The 7060-nt window shown below is 45.7% G+C and overlaps 1 long non-coding RNA gene across 1 annotated transcript; it reads left to right on the top strand.

Annotated features, from left to right (window-relative positions):
• Window positions 1-203: 203 nt before the first annotated feature.
• On the top strand, window positions 204-6721 carry LOC134474174 (uncharacterized). The gene is made up of 2 exons (XR_010044830.1): window positions 204-2651; window positions 5660-6721. It is a non-coding gene; the product is annotated as an uncharacterized LOC134474174 (long non-coding RNA).
• The last annotated feature ends 339 nt before the right edge of the window (window positions 6722-7060 follow it).

The raw sequence follows: 7060 nt of genomic DNA, 5'->3' as shown, positions 1-7060 counted from the left end.
TATCTTTCAAAGCTTGAATTATTTCCCCCCACGCTCTTTGTGATTTGATGGTTTGTGCCGAGAAGTCTGCTGTAATTCTGATGGGTGTTCCCTTGTAAGTGATCTGTTTCTTGTCTCTGACGGCTTTTAATATTCTGTTCTTATATTGGATTTCTGGAATTTTGATCATTATATGCCTGGGTGTAGCTCTGTTTGGGTTGTAGGTGGCTGGAGTCCTGTATGCCTCATACATCTGAGTATCTTTACCTTTTGCTAAATTAGGGAAATTCTCCTGGATTATTTCTGTGAATAGCTTTTGTAGTTCATTTGTTTGAGTCCCTACTTCTTTTATGTTCTTAATTCTTAAGTTATAGATCCTCTTGTCATCTTCTAGTCTTTGTATTATTGCTGTTTGTTTTCTTGTTATTTTTAAGAATTTTTTCATTTCATGCTCCCACCTTACAAATCTGTCCTCCAGTTCTGATAATCTATCCTTAGTTTCTCTCAAGCTGTTATGCCAGCTTTCAATAGAGTTTTTAGTTTCCTGGTAATCTCTGTGAACCTGCTTCACGTATTCTATGTTTTCTCTATTTTCTCCATCAAACAATTTTCCCCTTTTTTTCTGTTCTTCCATTCCACCATCTGTTTTTTCTTGGGTGGTGCTTAGCATTTCTCTAACTATTCTACTTATTTCTTGCTTTATTTCATTAAATACTTCATTTTTGAATTCGTCTTTGAGGCTTCGGAGATACCGTTTTATATCTATAGGTGCCGTGTCTGATATTGCATGTTTTCTGTCTTCATTCTCTTTTGCTTTTACCTTTCCTGGATCAGTGTTCTCAGGATTGGGGACTGAGGACCCTTTCTTGTTACTCCCTTTTCCCATACTTTTTGTTCCTTCCATACAAGTGTATGTAGGAGGCTCAGTTTTTTTTTTTTTTTTCTCTCTTTGTCTGTTGCACTTTGTTTGAATCTGCCGGCTAGGTATCCCTGCCCACTGCAGTGTACTAGGAAGACACAGACCTGGGCAGCCTCTGCTGGGCCCGCCGCTCCAGGTTAAACTACTGAATGTTTCACTGCTAGGGCACACCACCAGGCACAGGGACCTGATTTGGGCTAGCCTACAGGATCTTAGTCCGCGGTGTCATCAGGCCAAGTACTCCCCACCACTCCCGCTTGAGCGGGGAATATGCAGCTAAAGTCACTGCAGGGCTGTGTTCCGGCTAGTCTGCCCGTTCCCAGAATGTCCTCTGTTGGAGCCTCCTAGTCTATGAAAGGGTCCCCATTTCTCTCACTCACCACAGGTCGATGCAGGGCTCCCTGCCAGTCCCGCTCTCAACGCTGTTTGGTTCGCCGATTCCAGCTCTCAGAGCTTAGCGTGCCTCTCTCCCTGCCGTGCGGATTGGGCCGCAGTATCAGCAGCAGGAAATTCAAATCGTGGCTTCCAATGGCACAGGGTCCAGCTTCCACACTGAGATTTTATCTGTTCCTGTTATAGCATCAGGATTGCATTTCCAGTTGGTTTCTCTCAGCTTACTTTGTTCCTGGGTCAGCAAGGTACATCTCCCCTCATGTAGGACTCCTGACACGGCACCGCTCCTGGATTCTAAGCTGTAATCTCAGAGAGCCTCCGTGGCTGCTGTTATTTGTCTGCGATGTTCTCCCGGAAGTCCAGCAGCTGTTTTCTTAACCATCAATTGCAGTCCTGTCCAATAATCTCTCTCCACCCTGAGAGATTTTGTTTAACCAATTTTAATATCATTTTGACCAGCTGGCAACCCAAGTAGAAGCATGCTTTTTAAATCTGTAACCCAAATGAACCTTGATTAAATGATCTGAAAATGCAAAAGAAAAAAGAAAAGAAAAAAGATTGCTGAGCTCAAATAAAAAGAACAGCTTTTTGTGGATATGAAAACTGTCTTAGTTACTTTTTACTTGCTGAGACAAAATACCTGAAGCCCAAGTTGGGAAAGGAAAGGTTTATTTCTTACAGTTTTTGGAGGTTTTAGTCCACACTCAGTTGGCTTCAGGTGGTGTGGCATGGCAGATCCACAGTTCATGGCAGCTGCAAACAGCAAGGCAGAAGCCAGCAAAAGAGCAAGACACACTTTCTTCCTGCTATTACATTATATCCTGGCTCCACCCCTGAAAGGCTTTTGGCCCAGGCCGGACACTGTAACCAGAACCAGGAAGCCCCTATCTCTCCCGCCCCTATGAATTTACCTGTGATGCCTTCTTCCCCGCCCCTGGGAATTTGCCTATGGCACCAAACCTAGGACCAATGGGCTATCCGTGCATCCCTGGTGCCCCCTTAGGTTCCACCCCAAACTGAGGCTACTTACATATCCCCATGCCACGTGTCCGCTGGAGAGATCACCGGACTCCAGTGGTGGGGGGTGCCAGTCATCTCTGTCCGTGTTCTCAGAATAAAGGTCTCTTTTTGTTTTATACTTCTCATCTTTTGGAAATACTTTTCATCTTTTGGAAATAATCCTATCATTTGGTGCCATGACTCGATCGGCAGGCATTGACTCCTGGGACACACCAGTTGAGTCCCCCAGCTGATTCACAAACTGGATAGCATCCTGGATTAATTCCTCTCTTTTTCTTCTCCCAAGACGTTTGACTTGTCGCCAGCCGCCTGCACTCCCCATCGGCCAGATTGATTTCAGGTGAGCAATCTCTGGGGAACTCTTGGCACTGGGCAGCCCCAGTTGACTGTTTTCCCCGTTAGAGTTGGTCTGTGCATTTTCACATCCTTAGGACAGCCCAGGGCAGGGTTTTTTCTGGGCAAACCTGTGTCGACACTCTAAAATCTCTATGTTCTTTGGGTTTGGATAGCCCAAAGCAGAGATTTTGGACCGCCCACACTGAAAGACCCTCGCTTCCCTTAAAGCCTCGCGCTTTCATGGGCAAAACTGTTACTGACCCTACGTGAACTACACTTGTAAATCTCTCAGTGACGACTGGAATATATGAGTTTTTGGAACCTTAGCCCCCGTGTGGTGCCACAAACAAGTGATGGCTTGTTCTTTGGACCACGGCTTATTTCTTGCCTGAATCAGTCATGGAAAACGTATTTTCTAACTCCCAAAAGATGCCTTTACAATGCCTAATTTCCAATTTATGTACTCAAGATTAAAATACCATAAAAACTAAACAATTAACTTTTTACTGCCGGGAGGTCTGGCCAACCTACCCTCTTATCGGCAAGCGTTGGCCCAAGGAAGGAACATTTGACCCCTGCATTCTTGGGAATTTGTATGATTTCTGTCAGACCAGTTACAAGTTATTAGAACTCCCTTATATTCAGGCCTTTCTTATTCTGAGAACACGCCCATCTCTCATTAAGTCTTGTGCTCTTGCTCAGATACTTTTAGCTAACTCTACCGCGCCGCAAACTTTTCCGTACTGCCCCAGGATTCACTTGACAATGTTCCTCCAGTGTTTTCCCGGCCTCCACCTCCCTACCCTCAAAATTGTTCCTTGCTGTTATCTCATGCTGTGCGATCGTCTTCCCCTCCGTCTCCCAGGACCCATAACTCTCCCAGCGGCTCTCATTCCTCGTTAGTGCTTCCTCACATTCTCTGACTTCTTATTCCCCTACAGCATTCTCACCGCCCACCCACCATACTAGGTCTCGGTTGCTATGTCCTTCCAGCAAGCAGTGTGATTGTTCCAGCTTGTGCTGGGAACAGTTGCCATGTTGCAACCCTCTGCCACGTGACAGGGTGCTGCCATGTTTAGATGGGTCACATGGCCAATGGGCGCCACCATGTTTGGATGGGTCTCGCAGTCAATGGGCCCTCTTGTGGCTCCTCTTGTGAACAGCAACAGCCGCCCTGTTGTGGTCCATATGACGGTTGCCAACAGCAATCCTCTCGCTGCAAGGCACACAGTGAAACACCATTTGCCTGTGTTTCCTCGTCCCAGGGTGAGCGGCAGCCGCTCTGTAGCCGCTCTACAGATAACTTGCTCACACGTATCTACCAGGCGGATAGCTGCCCAAATGGCTCTCTCCCCCACATTCTTCTTCTCCTCAGGCTCTGCTACTGCTTTGAGAACAAGCCAGCCCCGAGGGGCTGGTCAATATCCATGTACCTTTTTCCCTTTTGGATCTATCCCAGATTACCCACAAATTAGGTAGCTTCTCGGTTGACCCACAGAATTATATCAGGCAATTTGAATTTATTACTAATTGTTATGATTTACATTTTAAAGATGTTTATGTGATTTTAAATACCACCCTTAGCTCACAAGAGCAAAATCAGCTGTGGCAGGCAGCTCGAGAAGAAGCTGATCACAGGCACAGGGCAAATACTACTGACAATGACCCTGGGCCTGTAGCTGTGCCAGACCAAGATCCTAACTGGAACTATCAGAATGGACAAGGTTCAAAAAAATTACATAAGATGATTGAGTGTCTGATTGTGGGCCTTAATAAGATTGCTCAGAAGCATACTAACTACAACAAGTTTTTAGAACAGGTCCAGGAGGCTAACGAAAACCCGGCTGTGTTTTTAAATTGGCTTTGGGAAACCTTAATCAAGTATACTAATGTAAACCCACACTCTCATGAAGGGATGATTGTTGTTAACTCTTATTTCATAGTCTGCTCCTGATATTCATGCAAAATTACAAAAGGTTGAACGTGGCCCTCAAACTCCACAAGGTGATCTACTTAAATTAGCTTTCCATATCTTCAACAATAGATAAGATTCAAAAAGAAGAAAAGCAAGCTCAAAAATTAAAGTTTGCTAAATATCAGTCTGACCTCTTAGCAGTGGCACTTGGAGCTCCCAAGACAAAGAATCCACAACAAGGTGTGGCTGCCCGAGTCCTGCCTGGACCATGCTTCAAATGCAGCAAACAAGGACATTGGGCAAAAGCCTGCCCTAACCCTGGCACTCCTCCTGGGCCCTGCCCATACTGCAACATTAAAGGGCATTGGAAGAGTGATTGTCCTAGCCACCAGCAAGCAGCTAGGCCATCCTCTAATCCCTCACCCTCACAGGAGACTTTGTCAATGCCAGATTTGTCACTGACTGACCTGCTCGGACTTGCTGTGGAATATTGATGGGGCTCAGGGCTCACAGCTCCCACTCCGGCAACCTTGTCGGAGCCCCAAGTCTCACTGGAGGTCTCAGGCAAAATAATATCTCTGCTTGTGGATACGGGGGGACTTATAGTGTACTTCCTGAATTTCAGGACCTTGTAGTAAGTCCTTGATTTCTGTTGTGGGCGTTGACGGCCAGCCGAATCAACCTTTGTATACTGGGCCTATCCCATGTAGATTCCAGACTCTTTTCTTCACCCATAGCTTCCTAGTAATCCCAACATGTCCCACACCCCTTTTAGGTAGAGACCTTCTTCAAAAACTTAATTTGTCCTTCACTTTCTCCCCACAGCCCTAATCCTCCAAACAGCCTCACAATGTATCGCAAAGCCATTCCCCCCTCTTCCTCCTTCTCTGGTTGACCCCATGGTTTGGGACTCCACAATCTTCCTACTCCCCAAAATCTCCCTCCCATGGCTGACTATGTCCCAGTCCTCTCCTTCCTCCAACACCTGTTTTGACAACATGCTGATCTCTGCCTTCCACAACCCTCTGGAGAAAACAAACCAGATCCTCCCATATCCCCAGGAGATCTAATTTATCTCAAATGTTCTAAATCCACAGGACTACATCCAAGGTGGAGTGGCCCCCATCTGGTCTACTTGGCTACCCCTACAGCAGTCAAAGTTGCTGGACTCCCATCCTGGTTTCACATCACTCAGGCTAAGAGGTGCCCTCCCCGCCCTAAATCTGATCATTCTGAGTGGTCATCTCATCTTCTGTCGCCCACCTGTCTCCTTCTCACAAAGGCCTCAGGGCCACAGTTAATAGGCTAAGTCATGTTTTGTTATCTACTTTGGTTCCTAATTCCTTACATTCTGTTAATGATCATTTTTACAGCAGGACTCTTTAATAGTATTGCCTACAGACTCCAACGTCATGCATACCAGAGACAAGCCTTACCAACCTACCTCTTAACCTTTATGCTTTCAGATGGGGGAGTAATCGCCTCTCATAACTTCACTTCTCCTAACCCCACATTTAGTTTTCAGAATTCTGCCTTACCGTGGAAATGTTCCTACCTCAATGTCGTCCTGATATAATGACATGTCTAAATCAAAGGCACCTTTCCTTCTACCTCACCTGGATCCTTAAATATGACAGTGCCATGTCTCCTCATAACATCTTCTCTTTGTTTTTCTAGTCTAACATACGTGCATTCACCAGTGAAGTGTCCTTGGCTAAAACACCTGGTACCAGCTTCTACCTGGGCATCAACTGTCATCCCGTCGACTCCCCTAGGCTCCAATACAGCGCCCTCTGCCAGCAGGAAGTAGTTAAAGAGAGAAATCTTCGTCCCTTTTCATAATAATAATCATAAGATGGGATATGAAAGCCTTTTGGCACAGGCCGGACACTGTAACCAGAACCAGGAAGCCCCTATCTCCCCTGCCCCTAGGAATTTACCTGTGATGCCTTCTTCCCCACCCCTGGGAATTTGCCAAACCTAGGACCAATGGGCTACCCGTGCATCCCTGGTGCCCCCTTAGGTTCCACCCCAAACTGAGGCTACTTACATACCCCCCACGCCACGTGTCCGCTAGAGAGATCGCTGGACTCCAGCGGTGGGGGGTGCCGGTCACCTCTGTCCGTGTTCTCAGAATAAAGGCCTCTTTTTGTTTTATACTTCTCATCTTTTGGAAATACTTTTCATCTTTTGGAAATAATCCTATCAACCCCTATGTAGGTGTAACTATCAATCCAAGCACTAGGCAATGAACCATCACAAATGCACAATGCAAACTCATGAGGCTTGGGGACCACAGACATAAACCATGATGAAAACCAAACAAACATATATAGATGATCTGTTCAGACTGGACGTAGAAACATATACAGTTTAACAGACAAACACATTATACAATCATAGTGCACTCAAATATATTTGGGCAATTTGAATTATAATAACTTTTATAGTTTTTACATTTATAAGTGTAAATAGACTAATGAGAAGCTTTTTGTAGG

The sequence above is a fragment of the Cavia porcellus genome, unplaced genomic scaffold, assembly GCF_034190915.1.
Source record: "Cavia porcellus strain 051 isolate PalLab524CR breed Dunkin Hartley unplaced genomic scaffold, mCavPor4.1 scaffold_31, whole genome shotgun sequence".
NCBI lineage: Eukaryota > Metazoa > Chordata > Mammalia > Rodentia > Caviidae > Cavia > Cavia porcellus.
This window is presented reverse-complemented; position numbering and strand designations above follow the sequence as displayed.